The 25,178-nt window shown below is 46.0% G+C and overlaps 1 long non-coding RNA gene across 1 annotated transcript in view; it reads right to left on the bottom strand.

Moving 5' to 3' along the window:
• Positions 1-24,945, bottom strand: part of LOC144510400 (uncharacterized) — a 104,285-nt gene extending 79,340 nt beyond the window's left edge. The window contains exons 1-2 of the long non-coding RNA XR_013500630.1: positions 24,815-24,945; positions 23,295-23,397 (exon numbers count right to left, since the gene is read on the bottom strand). This is a non-coding gene — a long non-coding RNA (uncharacterized LOC144510400). The remainder of the gene's footprint in view (positions 1-23,294; positions 23,398-24,814) is intronic.
• Positions 24,946-25,178: the final 233 nt, after the last annotated feature.

The following is a 25,178-nucleotide window of genomic DNA, read 5'->3' as shown; positions in this document are numbered from 1 at the left end:
TAAGGCCACACTTGGAATACTGTGTGCAATTCTGGTCACCCTATTATAAAAAAGATATTATTAAACTAGAAAGAGTGCAGAAAAGATTTACTAGGATGCTGCCGGGACTTGATGGTTTGAGTTATAAGGAGAGGCTGGATAGACTGGGACTTTTTTCTCTGGCGCGTAGGAAGCTTAGGGGTGATCTTATAGAAGTCTATAAAATAATGAGGGGCACAGATCAGCTAGATAGTCAATATCTTTTCTCAAAGGCAGGGGAAGTCTAAAACTAGAGGGCATAAGTTTAAGGTGAGAGGGGAGAGATACAAAAGTGTCCAGGGGGGCAATTTTTCCATACAGAAGGTGGTGAGTGTCTGGAACAAGCTGCCAGAGGTAGTAGTAGAGGCGGGTACAATGTTGTCTTTTAAAAAGCACTTAGACAGTTACATGGGTAATATGAGTATCGAGGAATATGGGCCAACTGCGGGCAATTGGGACTAGCTTAGTCGTTAAAAAAAAAGGGGGCGGCATGGACAAGTTATGACTCTGACTCTAAGCCTGTTTGTGACGCTAATGAATAAACGTATAAACTATTAGGATCAGGAATTCATTGTAAATTCGAGCTTTACTCCTTCCACGCTTCACTACAGAAGGGAAGACATGGTGCAAGAGATTAATTATTTTCGGCCTCTCTATCCTGCCTCCCATATTGCTTGGTTCAATTTAAATTATTCATGGACTCAACTGTGTTGCCTGAAGCAAGTTAACTTGCGTAATAAAAAAAAACTCTAACTACAATATTGATGTATGGGTTAGTTGAATACAAAACACTGGGGTGAATTTCCAGAGAGCTAGCTGTGCAACCACAGTATAATGCCCCATGATTTTCATGCTGTGGTTACAATCTTTGCTCCCCCTCATTGTTCCTGAAGAACCCCTCGCTTCCAGTCCCCACACTGAAGGAGTTTTTGCCGACTGCTATTGCGTTTCAACATTGCAATTGATCGGATCGGATCTGATTTGATTTGATTTGATTTATTATTGTCACATGGATTAACATACAGTGAAAAGTATTGTTTCTTGCGCGCTCTGCAGACAAAGCATACTGTTCACAGAGAAGGAAAGGAGAGAGTGCAGAATGTAGTGTTACAGTCATAGCTAGGGTGTAGAGAAAGATCAACTTAGTGCGAGGTGAGTCCATTCAAAAGTCTGACGGCAGCAGGGAAGAAGCTGTTCTTGAGTCGGTTGGTACGTGACCTCAGACTTTTGTATCTTTTGCCGATGGAAGAAGGTGGAAGAGAGAATGTTCAGGGTGCGTGGGGTCCTTAATTATGCTGGCTGCTTTGCCGAGGCAGCGGGAAGTGTAGACGGAATCAATTGATGGGAGGCTGGTTTGAGTGATAGACTGGGCTACATTCACGATCTTTTGTAGTTTCAAAGAACAAAGAACAATGAAAATTACAGGCTCTTCGGCCCTCCAAGCCTGCACCAACCATGCTGCCCGACTTAACTAAAACCCCCTACCCTTCTGGGGATCATATCCCTCTATTCCCATCCTATTCATGTAATTGTCAAGATGCCCTTAAAAGTCATTACCATATCCGCTTCCACTACCTCCCCCAGCAACGAGTTCCAGGCACCCACTACTCTCTGTGTAAAAAACCTGCCTTGTACATCGCCTTTAAACTTTGCCCCTCGGACCTTCAACCTGTGCCCCCTAGTAATTGACTCTTCCACCCGAGGAAAAAGCTTCTGACTATTCACCCTATCCATGCCTCTCATAATCTTGTAGACTTCTATCAGGTCGCCCCTCAACCTCCGTCGTTCCAGTGAGAACAAACCATGTTTCTCCAACTTCTCCTCATAGCTAATGCCCTCCATACCAGGCAACATCCTGGTAAATCTTTTCTGTACCCTCTCCAAAGCCTCCACATCCTTCTGGTAGTGTGGCGACCAGAATTGAACACTATATTCCAAGTGCGACCGAACTAAGATCCTATAAAGCTGCAACATGACTTGCCAATTTTTAAACTCAATGTCCCGGCTGATGAAGGCAAGCATCCCATATGCCTTCTTGACTACTTTCTCCACCTGCATTGTCACTTTCAGTGACCTGTGTACCTGTACACCCAGATCCCTTTGCCTATCAATACTCTTAAGGGTTCTGCCATTTACTGTATATTTCCTATCTGTATTAGACCTTCAAAAATGCATTACCTCACATTTGTCCGGATTAAACTCCATCTGCCATCTCTCCACCCAAGTCTCCAACCGATCTATATTCTGCTGTATCCTCTGATGGTCCTCATCGCTATCTGCAAATCTTTTTTGCGAATCAAGCTGGAGACAATACATATCTCTTTAACCTGTGCTTAATGCTCCCTCCACTCACATTGTCTGTACCTTTAAGACTTGATTAGCTGTAAAGGCTCACATTCCAATCATTATTCATGTAAATTGAGTTTGTGTCTTTGTGCCTTTTTGTTATCAGAACTCCCACCCACCTGATGAAGGGACAGCCTGTTCCGAAAGCTAGTGGCTTTTGCTACCAAATAAACCTATTGGACTTTAACCTGGTGCTGTTAGACTTCTTACTGTGTTTACCCCAGTCCAACACCGGCATCTCCACATTTTGGGGATAGGGCCAGGGATTGTGGTTGGTGCAGACTTGATGGGCTGAATGGCCTCCTTCTGCACTGTAAGATTCTATGATTCTAATCCCCCTGACACTGAGGGGTAATTTAGCATGGCCAGTCAACCTAATGCATTGCAGGTTTCAGATTGGCTAGGGGTTCCAGGTGGCATGGCATGATTTCCGCTCCTGGGGTCCTTGATCAGACTAATTTGATTTGATTTGATTGATTATTGTCACATGTATCAGTATACAGTGAAAAGTATTGTTTCTTGCACACTATATAGACAAAGCATACTGTTCATAGAGAAGGAAAGGAGACAATGCAGAATGTGGTGTTACAGTCATAGAAAGCATTGTTAGATAGTTTAAAAGAGTTAGAATAAAGTTTTAGAAGCATGGAACAAGAATAAAAGATAGAATTAGAAGGTATGCTGGGCACAGCTCGCAAGAAGTCGCCTCACTTCAGCGCCATCTTGGAATTCCATTTTTGTGTGATCAGGTGAATTTCTGTATAAAATATCAATGCCTTGTTAAAATTCCAGGTAAAATTATGGCATTGTCATTGAGCTAGTAAACTAGAGTCCCAAGGTAGATGGTGAAATTTGAATTCAATAAAAATCTGGAATTAAGAATCTACTGATGACTATGAAACCATTGTCGATTGTCGTAAAAACCCAATTGGTTCACTAATGTCCTTTAGGGAAGGAAGTCTGCCATCCTTACCTGGTCTGGCCTACATGTGACTCCAGAGCCACAGCAATGTGGTTGACTCCTAAATGCCCTCTGAAATGGCCTAGAAAGCCACATAGTTTCTGCACGAGCATCGCAACAGACTGGGAAAGTCCCGGCAATCCTCTTTTCACAGTGAGGCCTCCACTCTTCTCACCTTGAAATTTTTGGGCTCCTACATAAGATTTATTTCGACCTAACACCAGAATAAATAACTCTCAGGATCAAATCATCGACGCATACTTTGCCCAGACAGAGCCCAGTGTGTAACAGAACAGACACAATGTTATGCTGTTGGGGCAGCATGGTGCCACAGTGGTTAGCATTGCTGCCTCACAGCGCCAGGGACCCGGGTTCGATTCCCGGCTTGGGTGACTGTCTGTCCGGAGTCGCACATTCTCCCCGTGTCTGCGTGGGTTTCCTCCGGGTGCTCCGGTTTCCTCCCACAGTCCGAAAGACGTGCTGGTTAGCTCCATTGGCCATGCTAAATTCTCCCTCAATGTACCCGAACAGGCACCGGAGTGTGGTGGCTCAGGGATTTTCACAGTAACTTCATTTCAGTGTTAATGTAAGACTACTTGTGAGAATAATAAATAAACTTTAACTTGTTTTGAGGTTGTGAATCACTATTAAGGCAGCATCGGAATATTGCCCAGGGCAAATGTTCTGCCTCCCACTAATAGCATGATTTATATCCAGAAAAGTGAGAGAAAGACTCAAGTAATTATGTTTTCTTTATGTTCATGGGGTATGGGGTGTCGCTGGCTAGGCCTGCATTCATTGCCCATCCTTAACTATCCTTGAGAAGGTGCGGGTGAACTGCCTTCTTGAATCACTGCAGTCCATGTGGTGTAGGTGCACCCACCGTGCTGTTAGGGAAGGAGTTCCAGGATTTTGACCCATTGACAATGAAGAAATGGCGATATATTTCCAAGTCAGGATGGTGAGTGACTTGGAGGGGAACTTCCAGGTGGTGAGGTTCCCAGGTATCTGCTGCCCTTGTCTTTCTAGATGTTCGTGGTCATGGGTTTGGAAGGTGCTGCTTAAGGAGCCTTGGCGAATTCCTTCAGCACATCTTATAGATGGTACACATTGCTGCTACTATGTGTTGGTGGTGGAGTGAGTGAATTTTAATGGGTGGCGTGTAAATAAAACGAGCTGCTTTGTCCTGGATGGTGTCAAGCTTCTTGAGTGTTGTTGGAGCTGCACCCATCCAGGCAAGTGGGGAGTATTCCAGCACACTCCCGACTTGTGTCTTGTAGATGGTGGACAGGCTTTAGGGAGGGCAGGAAGTGAGTTACTCGTCAAAGATTCCGAGCCTCTGATCTACTCCTGATGGCACAGTATTTATATGGTTATTCCAGTTGAGTTTCTGGTCAATGGTGACCCCAGGATGTTGATAATGGGGATTCAATGATGATAATGCCATTGACTTTCAAGGGACGATGGTTAAATTCTCTCTTAGTAAAAAGTCTCACAACACCAGATTAAAGTCCAACAGGTTTATTTGGTAGCACAAGCTTTCGGAGTGTCACTCCTTCAGGTGAGTGAAGAGTTGTGTTCACAAACAGGGCATATAAAGACACAAACTCAATTTACAAGATAATGGTTGGAATGCGAGTCTTTACAGGTAATCAAGTCTTAAAGGTACAGACAATGTGAGTGGAGAGAGGTGTATTGTCTCCAAGCCAGGACAGTCAGTGAGATTTTGCAAGCCCAGGCAAGTCGTGGGGGTTACAGATAGTGTGACAAGAACCCAAGATCCAGGTTGAGGCCGTCCTCATGTGTGCGGAACTTGGCTATTGTGTCTTTATGTGCCCTGTTTGTGAACACAACTCCCACTCACCTGAAGAAGGAGCTTGAGGCTCCGAAAGCTTGTGCTGCCAAATAAACCTGTTGGACTTTAACCTGGTGTTGTGAGACTTCTTACTGTGCCCACCCCAGTCCAACACCGGCATCTCCACATCATAGATTCTCTCTTGTCAGAGATGATCATTGACTGGCACTTGCGTGATGTGAATGTTACTTGCCACTTGTCAACCCAAGCCTGGATAGTGTCCCGGTCTTGTTGCATTTGGACATGGCCTGCTTCATTTGAAAAAAAAAGCATTTAGATAGTTACATGGGCACGATGGGTATCGAGGGATATGGGCCAAATGCGGGCAATTGGGATTAGCTTACGGGTTTTAAAAAAAAGGGCAGCATGGACAAGTTGGGCCGAAGGGCCTATTTCCATGCTGTAAACCTCTATGACTCTATGACTCCATGTTTCCCTCCTTCTTCGAACGTTTGTAAACTTGCTTAATTTGCAACTTTGATTTCAAAATCTCAAACAGGGAAAACTAACGGATTATAAATATATTGTGCACACACTCAAGCACACTCCATGACCGGGATTTTACCGGCACGCCCGCCCCGATTCCGGGGGCGGGCGAGGCTCGGAGAACGTTGGCCTCCGTTCCGGGATCGCACGAACCTCGGGCGGACATGCCCGGGTGGACAATTCCTCCCCATGTTGTCCTGTGCTGATAAATTAATTTCTCATGAACACATGCTGACATTGAAAGCTCTTGTAGTCACACCAGAGTGTCATGAAACAATTTGCAAATCTGCAATATCTTTATCCAACAGGGACTTCATTGGTCCATGGTCCGTGGCCGAAGATGGTTTCGGAATATCAAAAGTGGCCAGATTTGCTGACTTGCCAGATTCTCTTGCAAACGCTGTAATGAGGTTATTTAAACTGTCAATCACGGGTCACCTTGTAATGCGAGTGCAGTTTAGGTCGCAGGGGTGTTAAATTATGAATGCAGACTTTCACACCAGGCACACAGATATGCTAGTTTTCAATTCTCCGAAAATATTACATTAATTCAAATATCTGCCACAGAGCTTGCTGTAGAATTAATAGCCGGCTAGTAGAACCTGTGGATTAGCCAGTGAGCTATCATAGATTGTGCCTTGTTTTGAATTAAATTTTATAATCAACCCTTTTTATTTGTCATACAGCATAAGCCGATTGAAACAGGGACTCGCATGACCTGCTTCACAATTGGTTTGCTATTTGTATGTCCGATATACAATCATATATCGTAAAGGTCTTCCTTTGTGATTCTCTAATGCTTCCGAGTTTTACTTCAGACAACGCATCGTTCATTTAGTTAGCTCAATTAGGTAATTTTTTGAGGTGGGGTCTTGCAGTTGGAGTCTTGCAGGCAGAAGCAGCAGACAGCTTTTTGCCCTCAGGCTCACATTTCTGCCCTCGGCCTGCTCCAAGTGGAGCCCAACACAAGCTTGAGGACCATCGCCTCATTTGGCACTAACCAGGATCGGGCAGGGGTGACGAGGCTAGCCCATTGCACTGGGGGGGGAGGGGGGGGGATGCTGACACCTGCGATGGTGGTTTCTCTCAGCTAGGGTAGAGTAAAGGATCAGGGTAGCCAATGAGGTTAAACCGAGGCTTTACCTGATGCAACGTTTCAAATCCATCTCGACCTGTGGGCGAAGATGAAGCATAAGATCCAGCCCGGGAGGGGGAGTGCAATGCCTCGCCCTGTCAGCTTGGACCTTGTTAGATTGAGCCCAAGATAGGATGCAATGTAGCTTGGATCTGGTTTGTCCACGATTGGACGTAATTTGAATTGGGTTTTCTGATTAGAAATAAAGTCCTGAAAAAAAATAAAAGATAGGGGGCAGCACAGTGGCACAGTGGTTAGCTGGGACCCCGGTTCAATTCCCGGCTTGGGTCACTGTCCGTGCGGAGTCTGCACGTTCTCCCTGTGTCTGCGTGGGTTTCCTCCGGGTGCTCCAGTTTCCTCCCACACTCCAAAGATGTGCCGGTTGGGTGGATTGGCCATGCTAAATTGCCCCTAGTTTTGGGGGGATTAGCAGGGTAAATATGTGGGGTTATGGGGATAGGGTGGGATTGGTGCAGACACGATGAGCTGAATGGCCTCCTTCTGTACTGTAGGGATTCTATAAATAAAAACCTTATTTCCACTTAGGTATCGTACAGCCTTCAGGATTCAACATGGATTTCATTAACTTCAAACTATGAACTCTGTTCTCCAGTTTGATTTTCCCCCCCAAATGCCGGTCTATATTTTATTCTCATGTTTTTTGCTTTCAGACAGAGCTGACCGCTTTCTCTGCTATGAACACATTCTGCTATTTTGCTTTCAGACAGTGCTGACCTTTATTCTGCTTTTAACACCTACTCTGGATCAAAGCTTTTGTGGCCAAATGGACAACAGTCTGAGCAAATAGGGCCAACATAAAAATGGGACACTTTAATAAAGCTAAATTGCTTCTACAAGCAAGGCCTGATGGAATGTGGATGAGGTGACCACAGATCAAAAGCCAACACACGCCAGAGCTGTCTCACATATTGAATAGAGAGGTTTAATTCCATTCAACCTGAATTGAACAGAGGTTCTTGACCTTAACAGTGGGGAAATCATTATGACCCGAAACCAGAATCCAGACCTCCTACATGTTGAATAGAGAGGCTCAAACTTAACAATGGAGGAGTTATGGCCTGAAACCCATCAGGGGGTTCTCAGCCAGAATGGAAAGCGACATTATGATTGTGCATTCTCCAGTCTCAGCCAGATACGCTGCTATTAACCATATCCTGAAAGGAGATATGTACAACTAGGATGAGCTGGCCTAACCTCACTGGATGCTGTGACTCCCATCCTGTCACTCCATTGGCTGAAAGCCAGAGAACATTCCAGGAGTCTCGGAGATGGGGGATGAAAACAGCCATCTCAAAACAAACTCTAGCATAGACTCGACCGACCCACTGTGACCTGGGATGACGGAAGAGGGCGTGCAAGATCCACTTTCATGTCAACAAGACCAGGAGTTCATCTGTCAATGTGAGCTCAGTGAATTGGATCCAACAATCCAATCGGCTTCAGCAGACCAGGTAATATAAGAACATAAGAACATAAGAAATAGGAGCAGGAGTAGGCCATCTGGCCCCTCGAGCCTGCCCCACCATTCAATAAGATCATGGCTGATCTGAAGTGGATCAGTTCCACTTACCCGCCTGATCCCTATAACCCCTAATTCCCTTACTGATCAGGAATCCATCTATCCGTGATTTAAACATATTCAACGAGGTAGCCTCCACCACTTCAGTGGGCAGAGAATTCCAGAGATTCACCACCCTCTGAGAGAAGAAGTTCCTCCTCAACTCTGTCCTAAACCGACCCCCCTTTATTTTGAGGCTGTGCCCTCTAGTTCTAGTTTCCTTTCTAAGTGGAAAGAATCTCTCCATCTCTACCCTATCCAGCCCCTTCATTATCTTATAGGTCTCTATAAGATCCCCCTTCAGCCTTCTAAATTCCAACGAATAGAAACCCAATCTGCTCAGTCTCTCCTCATAATCAACACCCCTCATCTCCGGTATCAACCTGGTGAACCTTCTCTGCACTCCCTCCAAGGCCAATATATCCTTCCGCAAATAAGGGGACCAATACTGCACACAGTATTCCAGCTGCGGCCTCACCAATGCCCTGTACAGATGCAGCAAGACATCTCTGCTTTTATATTCTATCCCCCTTGCGATATAGGCCAACATCCCATTTGCCTTCTTGATCACCTATTGCACCTGCAGACTGGGTTTTTGCGTCTCGTGCATAAGGACCCCCAGGTCCCTCTGCACAGCAGCATGTTGTAATTTTGTTCCATTTAGATAATAATCCAATTTGCTATTATTTCTTCCAAAGTGAATAACCTCGCATTTGTTAATCTGTAATATCTGTTTCTCAGGCAGTCGGCCTAGTTTGGGGGAAAGTTAACTTAATGTGTCGTGTAAGAATTGTTTCTTTAACCTGTGAGTATTTTTAATAATGTTAAGTTTGAACCACAGTCCTTTGTCTGTCTCATAAAGCAAGAGCACCTGGGTGAATGTGTTTTGAGTGATAAACTGGTCGAAGTGCCTGTTTGGAGCATTTCACAGGCAATAGTTCCATCGTTATACTAATTGTGACCCCCTTTGTCTTGTATTCCATAGTATGAAGTCTCACGGCACCAGGTTAAAGTCCAACAAGTTTCTTTGGAATCACGGGCTTTCAGAGCACTGCTCCTTCATCAGCTGAGTTTATTCCATGACATCCTCATTTAAAATCTCATACCCTCCGACCTATCCCCAACCTTCTATCTGGCTTCATCTGCTTTTCCCACCCCTTTTGTAACAGCATAAGAAACCACAGAATGTCTACAGTGCAGAAGGAGGCCATTCGGCCCACCGAGTCCGAACTGACAACAATCCCACCCAGGTCTTATTTCTGTAACCCTTGGGGATAGGTCGGAGGGTATGAGAGATTAAATGAGGATGTCATGGAATAAACTCAGCTGATGAAGGAGCAGCGCTTCGAAAGCTCGTGATTCCAAATAAACCTGTTGGACTTTAACCTAGTGCCGTGAGACTTCTTACTATGAAATACAAGACAAAGGGAGTCGCAATGAGTATAACAATGAAACTATTGCCTGTGAACTGCTCCATACAGGCACTTCGACCAGTTTATTTACTCTGCTAATCCCTTTAACCTACACATCCCAGGACACTAAGGGGCAACTTAGCATGGCCAATGCATCTAAACTACACATCTTTGGACTGTGGGAGGAAACCGGAGCACCCGGAGGAAACCCACGCAGACACAGGGAGAACGTGCAAACTCCACACAGACAGTGACCCAAGCTGGGAATCGAACCCAGGTCTCTAGATCTCTGAGGCAACAGTGCTAACAGCCGTGCCATCGTGCTGCCCATCGCATTACTACCTCTCTCCAGTTTGCAAGGAGAGTCATATTTTACTCAAAACATTAACTCTGTTTCTCACTCCACAGATGCTGCCAGACTTGCTGAAGTTTTTTTTTGTTTTTATCACAGCAGCCAACTTACTCAAAGCTCGGCTCCGCAAAAGGCAAGGAGAACAACTGACTATTTCTGATAACTTTGATCAAGGAGAAATGTTGCCCAGGGCACCTTCCACTGCACTTCTTCAAATATTGCACTAGAATCCTAACATCCTCTTGAACAGAAAAAAAGCTGGATGGTTTAACATCTCAAACACAATGTTCCATCAATACCACACTCCCTCAGTACTGAACTGTCAGATTGGATTATGTACTGGCACAGAATGAGAATCCCAACATTCTGAATCAGGGTGAGAATGTTACCTCTGAGACAAAAACTCATAAAACCCACTACATCTATAACAGGGAATGGCTTCGAACCAATGATTTATGGATTACAGACCCTTTAATGCTTCCATTTCTCTCACTCTGCGAATCAAATAATTACTCTGCATATTGGAATGATACAAAATGTTTGCAGAATCATACAGGACTGAAGGACAGATGCACCATACAAAGCATTCTTTCTGGTTGTATCTGGTTGGTAATACTCCTGCTCTGCCCAAGACCGCAAGAAACTACAAAGGGTCGTGAGCTAAGCCCAATCCATGACGCAAACCAGCCTCCCATCCATTGACTCAGTCTCCATTTCCCGCTGCCTCGGAAAAGCAGCCAGCATAATTAAGGACTCCACGCACGCCGGACATTCTCTCTTCCACCTTCTTCCATCAGGAAAAAGATACAAAAGTCTGAGGTCACGTACCAACCGACTCAAGAACAGCTTCTTCCCTGCTGCCGTCAGACGTTTGAATGGGCCTACCTCGCGATAAGTTGATCTTTCTCTACACCCTAGCTATGACTGTAACACTACATTCTGCACTCTCTCCTTTCCTTCTCTATGAACGGTATGCTTTGTCTGTATAGCGCACAAGAAACAATGCTTTTCACTGCATGTTAATACATGTGACAATAATAAATCAAATCAAATCAAATCAAACAGGACTGAAGGAGGTCGTTCGACCCATAATGACAGTCCTTGCACTTTGAAGAAGCATTCCAATTAGTTCTATGTCCCCATTGTCCTGCAGATCTTTCATTTTCAAGTGTATATGGGGTGACACGGTGGCACAGTGGTTAGCACTGCTACCTCACAGCGCCTGGGGCTCGGTTTTGACTCCCAGTTGGGTCACTGTCTGCGCGGAGTCTGTATGTTCTCCCTGTGCCTTATTGGGTTTCCTCCGGGTGCTCTGGTTTCCTCCCACAGTCTGAAAGACGTGCTGGTTAGATGCATTGGCCATGCTAATTTCTCCCTCAGTGTACCCGAACAGGCGCCAGAGTGTGGCGACTCGGGGATTTTCACAGTAACTTCACTGCAGCGTTAATGTAAACCTTCTTGTGACACTAATAAATAAACTTAAACTTATAAACTTAAATGAACAGGCGCCGGAGTGTGGCGATGAGGGAATTTTCACAGTAACTTCATTGCAGTGTTAATGTAAACCTTCTTGTGGCACTAATAAATAAACTTTAACTTTAAATATGCAACTCGCTTTTGAAATCTGTTTCCACTGCTTTTCAAATCACCTTGTTAATACAGAACACATTTCCCACCATTTGTCTTTATTCCAAATAAGCATCTGGTGCTTAAGAAGGTTCAAGTGCCAATTTTGACCAATGATTTAAGTTTCAATCTCTCCTTCCCTGTAAGATGCCTGAACTTGAATGAGCACAGTGGAACTGAATTTGCGCTGAATGAGACATCATTTCACATCGGATGGTCTTGGTCAATTTGGCAAACTAGACAGGCCAAAGGGATAGTGGGACAACAATCTATTTATTATACACCGAAACACAAATCGAAGCAAAGCTGGTGGGGTTCCTTCAAACAATGTGAGAAACATTGAACTTAGCTCGCAGACTTCCTCTGCCAGACCTGCATATCATAGGGAGGTATTTTCCAGTCCTTCCCACCAGTGGGATCTTCCAGGCCTGCTGACGGTGACCCTCCCCGCCCTGCAGAGAAGGTTCACCAGGTTGATACCGGAGATGAGGTGTGTGGCTTATGAGGAGAGATTAAACAGATTGGGCCTGTACTCGTTGGAGTTTAGAAGGATGAGGGGTGATCTTATAGAGACATATAAGATAATGAAGGGGCTGGATAAGGTAGAGGTGGAGAGATTCTTTCCACTTAGAAGGGAAACCAGAACTAGAGGGCACAGCCTCAAAATAAGGGGGGGCCGGTTCAGAACAGAGTTGAGGGGGAACTTCTTCTCTCAGAGGGTAGTGAATCTCTGGAATTCTCTGCCCATTGAAGTGGTGGAGGCTTCCTCGTTGAATATGTTTAAATCACGGGTAGATAGTTTTCTGATCGATAAGGGAATTAGGGGATATGGGGAGCAGGCGGGTAAGTGGAACTGATTCGCTTCAGATCAGCCATGATCTTGTTGAATGGCGGGGCAGGCTCGAAGGGCCAGATGGCCTACTCCTGCTCCTATTTCTTATGTTCTTATGTTCTTCTCGATGGGTTGCCTGGCAGCAAGATGAGTGAGCAATGCAAAAGGTTTTAGGCATTGGCAGGATCAGAAGTTCCCGCCAGTGACCAATGTGAGCTCACTCCACCACTGGAAAATTGATCATGGGGAGCCGGGGCTGCAGGGGGAGAGGGGGTGGGGGTTAGGGTTAGCCTGCCTCTAAGTCTTTCTATATCATTGACTCCGCCATACAGCATCACCTCCTGGCTGCTTTCCACTCCCAGATATTTTCCACACTTGTTAAATAGATTTCTTTTGCGAAATGGTTTTGGTACACCGTCCCGAATTAAGTCAGATTGTTTGTACATTCACAACCAGTGATGATTTCCTTCGAAGTTTGTGCTCATATCAGTAGAGGAGTGAAGAATGGGTAACTCCATTCCAATTCTCTTCCCAGACCTAATGGTGCATGAAGGCAAAAGTTTGTCTGTTTCCATAGCTAGTACTTCCTGGAACAAGTCTCCAGTCTGTGGTGTGCCACTCCACATCAAGTGTGGCTGACCAGGAATCTCTCCCGCTCTTATTACCAGCCATTGGCATGTTAGAAACATAGCACATAGGAGCCGGAGGAGGCCATTCAGCCCTTCGATCCTGTCCAACCCATTCATTATCATAGAATCATAGAATCTCTACAGTGCAGAAGGAGGCCTCGCAGACATGGGGAGAACGTGAAGACTCCACACAGACAGTGACCCAAATCAGGAATCGAACCCAGGTCCCTGGTGCTGTGAGGCAGCTGTGCTAACCACTGTGCCACCGTGTCACCCCTTATTATGATGATGAGTGATCAATATCCTGATCCCGCTTTTCCCCCATATCCTCTGATCCCCTTCATCACAAGAGCTTTATCTTATTGCTTCTTGAAAACATTCAATGTTTTTGCCTCCACTACTTTCTGTGGTAGCAAATTCCATCGGCTGACCACTCTCTGGGTGAAGAAATTTATTATAGAATCATAGAATCCCTACAGTACAGAAGGAGGCTATTTGGCTTATTGAGCCTGCACCGACCACAATCCCACCCAAACCCTATTCCCATAACTCCACATATTTACCCTGCTAATCCCCAGACACTAGGGTCAATTTAGTATGGCCAATCAACCTAACCCGCACAAGTTTGGACTGTGGGAGAAAACCGGAGCAACCAGAGGAAACCTACGCAAACACAGGGAGAATTTGCAAACTCCATGCAGACAGTCACCCAAGGCCGGAATTGAACCCATGTCCCTGACGCTGTGAGGCAGCAGTGCTAACCACTGTGCCACTGTGCCGTCCAAAATTCCCCTCATCTCTGTACTAAACGGTCTACCCTGTATCCTCAGACTGTGACCCCTGGTTTTGGTCACCCCCACCATCGGAAACATCCTTCTTGCATCTATCCTGTCCAATCCTGTTAGTTTTATAGGTTTCTATGAGATCCCCCCTCATTCTTCGAAACTCCAGCGAAAACAATCCCAACCGACTCAATCTCTCCTTAGGCGTGAGTCCCGTCATCCCAGGAATCAGTCTGGTAATAGAAATCAGTCTGGTAACAGAATTCAGTCTCATTAACAACTTCTCAAGAATAATTAGGACCAATTCCTCAATAAAATTGGCTTCTTCTACTTGTTCTTTTGATTTTTTTTCATTCTTTTCCTTCCTGATGTCTTTTCCCTCTCTGTCAATCCCCTTGTATCCAAAGAAACAAGAAACAAAGAAAGTTTTAGCACAGGAGCAGAACCTTCAGCCCTCCAAGCCTGCACCGACCACGCTGCCCGTATGAACTAAAATCCCCTACCCTTCTGAGAACCATATCTCTCCATTCCCATCCTATTCATGTATTTGTCAAGATGCTCCTTAAAGATCACTATCGTATCTGCTTCCACTATCTTCCCTGGCAGTAAGTTCCAGGCGCCCACCACCCTCTGAGTAAAAAACTTGCCTCGTACATCTCTTTTAAACCTTGCCCCTCGCACCTTAAACCTATGCCCCCTATTAATTGACTCTTCCTGGGAAAAAGCTTCTGACTATCCACTCCATCCATGCCCCTCATAATCTTGTAGACTTCTATCAAGTTGCCCCCTCAACCTCCATCGTTTCAGTGAGAACAAACCAATTTTCTCCAACCTCTCCAACCATCTGTTCTTTTTATTTATCTTTCCATGTCTAATTTGACTCTCATTCACTCTGTTTCCTTCTCTATTTCACTGGTTAGGAAGATAGGCCATTGGACACACTGCTCATGAATATATATTAAAAATTTATCATTTGCTGATGCAGAAGACTTGACTGAAAATGCCGCATTTTATATTTTTATTTTTATTTGTAGTCGTCTAACATCACCCTCTTTATTGTATCCTGCCCCATTACGCTTTACAAACTAGATTTACAAATTACTGGAAATCTGAATTGGTAACAGTGCAGCCACGTCACCAATTGCATCTGAAACATTGTCAACATTGTGTTCACTGGCCAATCTCCTTAACCAATGAAATAATAGGAAACAGAGAAATGAGACAGGGAGAGTTCGGAAGGACAGTAAAATTCTGTTGCTTTCTCATACCTCTTGGCCAATAAGGAGCTGGGAATTGGTCACGTGATTGTCTTCACACTCATGAAAGTTAAAGTTTATTTATTAGTCACAAGTAAGTCTTACCTTAACACTGCAATGAAGTTACTGTGAAAATCCCCTAGTCGCCACAGTCTGGCGCCTGTTCGGGTCAATGCACCCTAACCAGCGCGTCTTTCAGATTGTGGGAGGAAACCGGAGTACCCGGAGGAAACCCACGCAGACATGGGGAGAACGTGCAAACTCCACAGAGACAGTGACCCAATCCGGGAATCGAACCCAGGTCCCTGGCTGTAAAGCCACTGTAACTACCATGTACCATGTACAACCACTGTACTACCATGCCGCCCCACGTCATGATTAGTCTCAACGATCATGCCCTTGACAGTAGAGAGGAGTTAAAAATGGCTAATTCCAATCCCAATTCTCTTCCCAAACCTAGTTTTTTTAAATTCATTCGTGGGGCACGGGCATCGCTGGCTAGACCAGCATTTATTGCCCATCCCCTAGTTGCCCTTGAGAAGGTGGTGGTGAGCTGCCTTCTTGAATCACGATGTGGAGATGCCGGCTTTGGACTGGGGTGAACACAGTAAGAGTTTTAACAACACCAGGTTAAAGTCCAACAGGTTTATTTGGTAGCAAATACCATTAGCTTTCGGAGCGCTGCTCCTTCGTCAGATGGAGTGGAAATCTGCTCTCAAACAGGGCACAGAGACACAAAATCAAGTTACAGAATACTGATTAGAATGCGAGTCTCTACAGCCAACCAGGTCTTAAAGATACAGACAATGTGAGTGGAGGGAGCATTAAGCACAGGTTAAAGAGAGATGTGTATTGTCACAGCTTGCCTTCTGGACTTGCAGAATCTCACTAGCTGTCCTGTCTGGAGACAATACACACCTCTCTTTAACCTGTGCTTAACGCTCCCTCCACTCACATTGTCTGTATCTTTAAGATCTGGCTGGCTGTAGAGATTTGCATTCTAATCAGTATTCTGTAACTTGATTTTGTGTCTCTGTGCCCTGTTTGAGAGCAGATTTCCACTCCATCTGACGAAGGAGCTGTGCTCCGAAAGCTAATGGTATTTGCTACCAAATAAACCTGTTGGACTTTAACCTGGTGTTGTTAAAACTCTTCTTGAGTCACTGCAGTCCACGTGCTGTGGGCTGACCCACAATGCCGTTAGGGAGGGAATTCCAGGATTTTGTTCCAGCGACTGTGAAGGAACGGCGATACATTTCCAAATCAGAATGTGAGTGGCTTGGAGGGGGTGATGTTTCCATGTATCTGCTGCCCTTGTCCTTCTAGATGAAGTGGTTGTGGGTTTGGAAGGTGTGGTGCACTATGGCAGACTATCAGCTGTTTCCATAGCTAGTAATTCATAGAACAAGTCATTAGTCTGTCACCAGGGATTTGTAACTTTCGGAGCGCCATTCCGCATCAAGCGTGGCTGACCAGGTGTCTCTGCCGCTCTTACTGCCTGCCATTGGCGTGTTTGGAAGGATTTTTCAGGTTGACGTTCAAACTGTTTGGCCACATTCTGAACGCACCTCCCTCGGCCACCAAGTCCTAGAGTGGGAGTCAAACCCAGAGCTTCTGGCTCAGAGGCAGGGACGCTACCAACAAGTCCTCCAAGAATGGTTAACATGCCATTCTTATTATGGCATTAAAAGCAATTGCCCGGGGGGTGGGATAGCTCAGTTGGTTAGGTGGCTTGTGTGTATTATGTTTGCCTCTGTGAACTAAGGGACATAAAGAATCACAAAGTCGGCTTGAATACCTCAATACTGGGAGTTGTTTATTGAAGGTGTGCACTCATGCAGTCAGGTCCAAGACTACTCAACAGGACCCTGTACTGGGCAGAGCGAATAGTCTCACAACACCAGGTTAAAGTCCAACAGGTTTACTTGGGAGCAAAAACCACCAGCTTTTGGAGAGCTGCCCCTTCGTCAGGTGAGTGGGAGTTCTGTTCACAAACAGGGCACATAAAGACACAAACTCAATTTACAAAATAATGGTTGGAATGCGAGTCTTTACAGGTAATCAAGTCTTAAAGGTACTGACAATGTGAGTGGAGAGAGCGTTAAGCACAGGTTAAAGAGATGTGTATTGTTTCCAGCCAGGACAGTTAGTGAGATTCTGCAAACCCAGGCAAGTCGTGGGGGTTACAGATAGTGTGACATGAACCCAAGATCCCGGTTGAGGCTCATGTGTGCGGGACTTGGCTATCAGTCTCTGCTCAGCGATTCTGCGTTGTCGTGTGTCGTGAAGGCCACTCTGTTTATATGCCCTACTTGTGAACAGAACTCCCACTCACCTGATGAAGGGGCAGCACTCTGAAAGCTAGTGGCTTTTGCTACCAAATAAACCTGTTGGACTTTAACCTGGTGTTGTGAAACTTCTTACTGTGTTTACTCCAGTCCAACGCCGGCATCTCCACATCAGAGCTAATAGACCAGAGGTCACATGACCTGTACTCTTAAAGGGGCAGTCCAACATACAATATATACATACATACATCAGATTAATGTCAATAGCATGCAGTTTGATTCCCATTTTGGCAGTGGTAAACCCAGGGCCTGCCTCTTTGCCCTGCCCATAGAGAAAATCACAGCACTTGACTGTGGGTTGGCAAATAATCACCAAGGACTTTCCAGTGAGGGAACTGAAACATAGAAACATAGAAACTAGAAGCAGAAGTAGGCCATTCGGCCCTTCGAGCCTGCTCCGCTATTCATTTTGATCATGACTGATCATCGAATTCAATATCCTGATCCCTCCCTTCCCCCCATATCCCTTGATCCCTTTAGCCCCAAAGAGCTATATGTAATTTCATCTTGAAATCACACAACGTTTTTTGGTTCCATTTCCAGCCTCGGGTCACTGTCTGTGCGGAGTCTGCGCATTCTCCCCATGTCTGTGTGGGTTTCCTCCGGGTGCTCCGGTTTCCTCCCACACTTGGCCATGCTAAATTGACTCTAGTGTTGGGGGATTAGCAGGGTAAATGTGTGAGGTTACGAGGATAGAGCCTGGGTGGGGCTGTTGTCGGTAAAAGACTCGATCAGCCAAATGGCCTCTTTCTGTACTGTAGGGATTCTATGAATCCATGATCTAACATTTTGGCCTCAACTACATTTGGTGGGAGTGAATTCCATACATTCACCACCCTCTGGGTGAAGAAGTTTCTTCTTACCTCAGTTGTAAAGCAATTGCTAAATGACCCCAGTCAGTATGTTTGTCTGGGGCTCAGCTACAATAGAATTTGCAGCACAGAGACTGGCCATTCAGCCCATCTGATCAATGCCAGTGTTCTCAACATGAGTAACCTCCTTCATTACTTCATCTCAATCAGCATAACCTCTATCCCTTCCTCCCTCATGTGTTTATCGAACTTCCCATTAAATGTAGTTTGTTATTCACCTTGCCTACCCATCGTGGTAGCAAGTTCAGCCTTCCCTTAATGCTGAGGTGAAGAGGTTTCTCCCGAATTCCGATGGGATTTATTGGCGACCAAGTTATATTTGTGGCCCCTAGTATTGGTTTTCCCCACAAGTGGAAACACCTTAGAATCATAGAATCCCCACAGAGGAGAAGGTGGCCACCCGGCCCATCAGGTCTACACTGAAACCCCCCAACAGAGCATCGCACCCAGGCCCCACCCCCGTAACTCCACGCATTCACCTGCACCCCCCCATCCTCCGCACATCCCAGGACACCAAGGGGCAACCCAGCATGGACAATCCACTCAACCCACACATCTTTGGACACCCAGGCCCTTCCCTCCACCCTATCCACATAACCCCACGCAGTTACCATGGCTGATCCCCCTAAACTACACATCTTTGGACACTAAGGGGCAATTTAGCATGGCCAATCCACCTAACCTACACACCTTGGGTCACTGAGGGGAAATTTAGCATGGCAATTCTACCTGACCTCCACATCTTTGGACACCAAGGGCCAGTTTAGCATGGCCAATTCGCCTAACCTGCACATCTTTGTACACCAAGGGTCAACTTAGCAACGCCAATTCACCTAACCTGCACATCTTTGTACATCGAGGGTCAATTTAGCATGGCCAATCCACCTAATCTGCACATCTTTTTCACTATTGGACAATTTAGTATGGCCAATCCACCCAACTCGCACATCTTTGGACACTAAGGGGCAATTTAGCATAGCCAATCCACCTAACCTGCACATCTTTGGACTGTGGGAGGAAACCGAAGCACCCAGAGGAAACCCACGCAGACACGGGGAGAACATGCAAACTCCACACAGGGCCGGAATAAAACCCGGGTCCCTGGCGCTGTGAGGCAGCTGTGCTAGCCTTCTCTAGGTCGTCCCTATCAAACCCCTTCTTCATTTTAAAACCCTGAGTCAACATCTTGCCTGAGTTAATGTGTTGCATTTCATTATCTGTAAATAGGCTGCTAAAAGCGCAGTGGTTTCCCCCAGATAATAATGTGAGCCAAATATGAAGATTTTAGGAAATACAGCAGATTGAAATGCTGCATCTCCTACAATCTTCATATTTGGCTAATTTCTAACTGATTTAACGGGTAAATAAATAGTGCTGCTTCCAGAGTGGAGATGTATAAATAATATAACATGTTCCGTCACCAGTGTAAAACTCAGCTTCTGCAAATAACCTTGGTAGAGATCTGAGTTTATTTCAGGACAACAGAACGTAGTGCGGTAGTGAACCAGACATTGGGCAATTGGAGAATAAAGGTAAAATTAAAAGATACATCGCAAGATTTTAAGGCAGATCTTTGCACCAACAGATGTATTCTTATCAAATGGACCATTTTACCAACATCAATTATTTCAATGAGAGTTTTGATACCTGAAAGAATTTTTAATTCTGACCACTGATATTACAGAACAGTTCCTGAGCTAACCTCACAGCGCTATTCTAATCCTGACCAAAACATCAAGTTATCTGAGATATAGATACCACAAGAGAGACAAAAATGGCATAAGCTAGATTTAGAAGAGTGGCACACTGGTTGGCACTGCTGCCTCACACCATCAGGGATCCGGGTTGAATACTGCTCTTAGGTGACTGTCTATAACAATTTGGGAGTTGGTTGCAAAGTAACAGGGTTTTACTGCACAAAATAAAGTGAAGCAAAACTACTGTGGGCGGCACGGTGGCACAGTGGTTAGCACTGCTGCCTCACAGCTCCAGGCACCTGAGTTTGATTCCCAGCTCGGGTCACTGTCTGTGTGGAATTTACGCATTCTCCCCGTGTCTGCGTGGGTTTCCTCCGGGTGCTCTGGTTTCCTCCACAGTCCAAAGATGTGCGGGTTAGGTGGTGCTAAATTGCCCCTTAGTGTGTATGTCAGAGGGATTAGCAGGGTAAATATGTGGGGTTTCGGAGTAGGGCCTGGGTGGGATTGTTGTCAGTGCAGACTCGATGGGCCGAATGGTCTCCTTCTGCACTGCAGGGTTTCTATGATTCTACAAGCCTGTGGCGAACACAAACAGGTCCAAACTGGGACACTACAATAATGGACCCACTCAGGGTCCTGCTTTACAAAGGGCTCGGTATACAAGCTCCACCTGGTGAGTTAATTACCCATCCCCAGGGAGCTCGTATTCAATGAGTGCTACAGGGAAGTCAATCAGTGATTCCCCATGCAAGTCCTGGGGATTATCACACTATTTGTGTGCAGTCTGCACATTCTCCCCGTGTCTGCGTGGGTATCCTCCGGGTGCTCCGGTTTCCTCCCACAGTCCAAAGATAGAACATAGAACATAGAACATTACAGCGCAGAACAGGCCCTTCGGCCCACGATGTTGCACCGACCAGTTAAAAAAAAAACTGTGACCCTCCAACCTAAACCAATTTCTTTTCGTCCATGAACCTATCTACGGATCTCTTAAACGCCCCCAAACTAGGCGCATTTACTACTGATGCTGGCAGGGCATTCCAATCCCTCACCACCCTCTGGGTAAAGAACCTACCCCTGACATCGGTTCTATAACTACCCCCCCTCAATTTAAAGCCATGCCCCCTCGTGCTGGATTTCTCCATCAGAGGAAAAAGGCTATCACTATCCACCCTATCTAAACCTCTAATCATCTTATATGTTTCAATAAGATCCCCTCTTAGCCGCCGCCTTTCCAGCGAAAACAATCCCAAATCCCTCAGCCTCTCCTCATAGGATCTCCCCTCCATACCAGGCAACATCCTGGTAAACCTCCTCTGCACCCTCTCCAAAGCCTCCACATCCTTCCTGTAATGTGGGGACCAGAACTGCACACAGTACTCCAAGTGCGGCCGCACCAGAGTTGTGTACAGTTGCAACATAACGCTACGACTCCTAAATTCAATCCCCCTACCAATAAACGCCAAGACACCATATGCCTTCTTAACAACCTTATCTACTTGATTCCCAACTTTCAGGGATCTATGCACACATACACCTAGATCCCTCTGCTCCTCCACACTATTCAAAGTCCTCCCGTTAGCCCTATACTCAACACATCTGTTATTCCTACCAAAGTGAATTACCTCACACTTCTCCGCATTAAACTCCATCCGCCACCTCTCGGCCCAACTTTGCAACCTGTCTAAGTCTTCCTGCAAACTACGACACCCTTCCTCACTGTCTACCACACCACCGACTTTGGTGTCATCAGCAAATTTGCTAATCCACCCAACTATACCCTCATCCAGATCATTAATAAATATTACAAACAGCAGTGGCCCCAAAACAGATCCCTGAGGTACACCACTTGTAACCGCACTCCATGATGAATATTTACTATCAACCACCACCCTCTGTTTCCTATCCGCTAGCCAATTCCTGATCCAATTTCCTAGATCACCCCCAATCCCATACATCTGCATTTTCTGCAGAAGCCTACCATGGTGAACCTTATCAAACGCCTTACTAAAATCCATATATACCACGTCCACTGCCTTGCCCCCATCCACCTCCTTGGTCAGGAATGTGCAGGTTAGGTGGATTGACCAGGCTAAATTGTCCCTTAGTGACCCATGATGTGTAGGTTGGTGGATTGACCATGCGAAATTGCCCCTTAGTGTCCAAAGATGTGTATTTTAGGGGTCCAGCCATGGTAACTGTGCGGGGTCACGTGGATAGGGTGGAGGGAAGAGCTTGGGTGGGATGTTCTTTCGGAGAATCAGTGCAGACTCGATGGGCCCAATGGCCTCGTGCAGCACTGCAGGGATTCTTTGGTTCCATGGAAAGCTGTCAGAGGTAAGTTATTATGTTGCATTAAAAGTACTAATAACGCAGACAATCTTTGACCTAGCTTCATAGAATCACTACAGTGCAGAAGGAGGCCATTTGGCCCGTGGAGTCTGTACTGACCACAATCCTACCCAGGCCCTATTCCTGTAACTCCACATATTTACCCTGCTAACCCCCCTGACACTAGGGGCAATTTAGAGTAGCCAATCAACCTAACCCGCGCACCTTTGGACTTTAGGAGGAAACCGGAGCACCCGGAGGAAACCTCACGCAGACACGGGGAGAATGTGCAAACTCCACACAGACGGTGACCCGAGGATGGAATCGAACCCGGGTCCCTGACCCTGTGAGGCAGCAGTGCTAACCACTGTGCCACCGTGCCGTCCTTTGTGCCACCGTGCCGCCCTTAGCTTCAAAACTACTGAAACAAACTGTGTGTCGCCCTTTCAGAGGGAAGTTCACCACCTCCACCATTCTGGCGCGGACATATCTCGTCACCCCGTCATGGTTTATGGATTAGCAACCTGCAACTCCCTTCCTAACAGCACGGTGGGAGTGCCTTCACCATCTCAAGAAGATGACTCACTGGGCAACTGGGGGAAGGTAAATCAATGCTGGCCTTGCCAGTGATGTTATATCCCGAGAAAGCACTTTCTGTGATTTAAAATTTATTAAAGGGTGAATTGAATTCTGTGCACATGGTAGACGATGCAGTCCCGATGCCCCGAATGTGGAGGGAGCAGATGTTTCAGGTGGTGTACAGGCTGGGCTGCCTACCTGAACACTCGCCTTTTTCTTTAACTTATTATACAGTTCACGCCAAATAAAACATGGACCCTCAGCAGAATCTGCTCAGCGTTCCTCCAAGGTGAAGTTCCAACTGCAGTGAAAAGGAGAATATCAGATAAGTCTAAGCCAAGATCTGTAGCACAATGACTGGCAAATGTAATTTTCCCCCACATTATGTCATGTTCTTGGGTTGAAACGGAGTCTTATCAGAGTGTTTCAATTATCTTAACCCAGAGTGAATTGTTTTTGAGTCCTATGGGTGGCGCGGTGGCACAGTGGTTAGCACTGCTGTCTCACAGCACCAGGGACCCGGGTTCAATTCCCGGCTTGGGTCACTGTCTGTGTGGATTTTGCACATTCTCCTCGTGTCTGCGTGGGTTTCCTCCGGGTGCTCCAGTCTCCTCCCATAGTCCAAAGATGTGCAGGTTAGGTTGATTGGCCGTGCTAAATTGCTCCCAGTGCCAGGGGGATTGGCCAGGGTAAATGTGTGGGGTTATGGGGATAGGGCCTGGGTGGGATTGTAGTTGGTGCAGACTCAATGGGCCGAATGGCCTCCTTCTGTACTGTAGGGATTCTATAATATTCTCACAGTGCCAGGGACCCGGGTTTGATTCCCAGCTTGGATAACTGCCTGTGTGGAGTGTGCACACATCTACCCATGTCTATGGTGTTTTGCACGGCTCACCTTTTCCCCACATCGGTGAACCTGTCAGCAATGGGTAGCCTTCGCTGGGGTATTCCAGTCCCGCTGGCAGGAAGGACTGGAAACCCTACCCATTCTCTCTCAGGTTTATGAAATTGTTTCATGTCAGGTGGCACGGTGGTTATCTTTGCTGCCTCATAGCGCGAGGGAGCCGGGTTCAATTCCCAGCTTGGGTCACTGTCTGTGTGGAGTCTGCACGTTCTCCCCGTGTCTGCGTGGGTTTCTTCCGGGTGCCCCGGTTTCCTCCCACAGTCCAAAGATGTCCGGGTTAGGTGGATTGGCCGTGCTAAATTGCCCCTTAGTGTCAGGGGGATTAACAAGGTAAATGCATTGGTTATGGGGATAGGGCCTGGGTGGGATTGCAGTCGGTACAGACTCGATGGGCCAAATGTCCTCCTTCTGCACTGTAGGGATTCGCCGATTCTATGTAATCCACAGAGGAAACCATGCCCCTCATTTAATGTCTAAAGAAACCTCAATTATTTGCTCAGCTAATGACGACCATATGCAGTTTTAATCTGTTCATTAATTTATTGCACTTCAGCCACACTGTACAATCACACTCCAAGTTCTCTCAGCTGTTTGAACCTTGGTGACACTACAATTAACATCGTACATCCAAATACTTGGGCTTTTACAGTGTCCAAATGATCTGAAAAGCATCCTCTTCACTATTGAGTTCAGTCTTTAAAAATAGCAGGGAATGGGTTTGGACTGAGTCTCAATCTGCTGTACTCTAATAAATAAATGATAACCAGGAGGATGCTGAAGGCAGTAACACAATGCCTGCGCCCGGCTGACTTACATAAACTGCGCTGACTTCATTATCCTGCTTTATGATACTTTCTGATCTGTTCCGTGGTGTCACCGCTGGTAAGTCTTTATCTCTCCATTATCCTAAGTGCACATCTATTGAGTTGTGGTCTGTCCAAAGGCAAAAGCTGTGCCGTGGCTTTGGTGGTGTCTCATTTCTTGCAAGGATTCAAAGCAGCTGCACTTATTTTTAAGTCAAAGTCAGACTCTGTTAGTTGGTTCAAAGGACAGCTGGAGGCAGCTGCTATAGAAGTCAATCTCGCTGAACTCCGGGGCTAGATCTTCCACCCATTGAGCAGGAACGAGAAAAAAAAAACTGAGTTTGGCTTTATTTTTCCCTGAAGTGAATTACATTT

This window comes from Mustelus asterias, chromosome 23 (assembly GCF_964213995.1).
Source record: "Mustelus asterias chromosome 23, sMusAst1.hap1.1, whole genome shotgun sequence".
NCBI lineage: Eukaryota > Metazoa > Chordata > Chondrichthyes > Carcharhiniformes > Triakidae > Mustelus > Mustelus asterias.
This window is presented reverse-complemented; position numbering and strand designations above follow the sequence as displayed.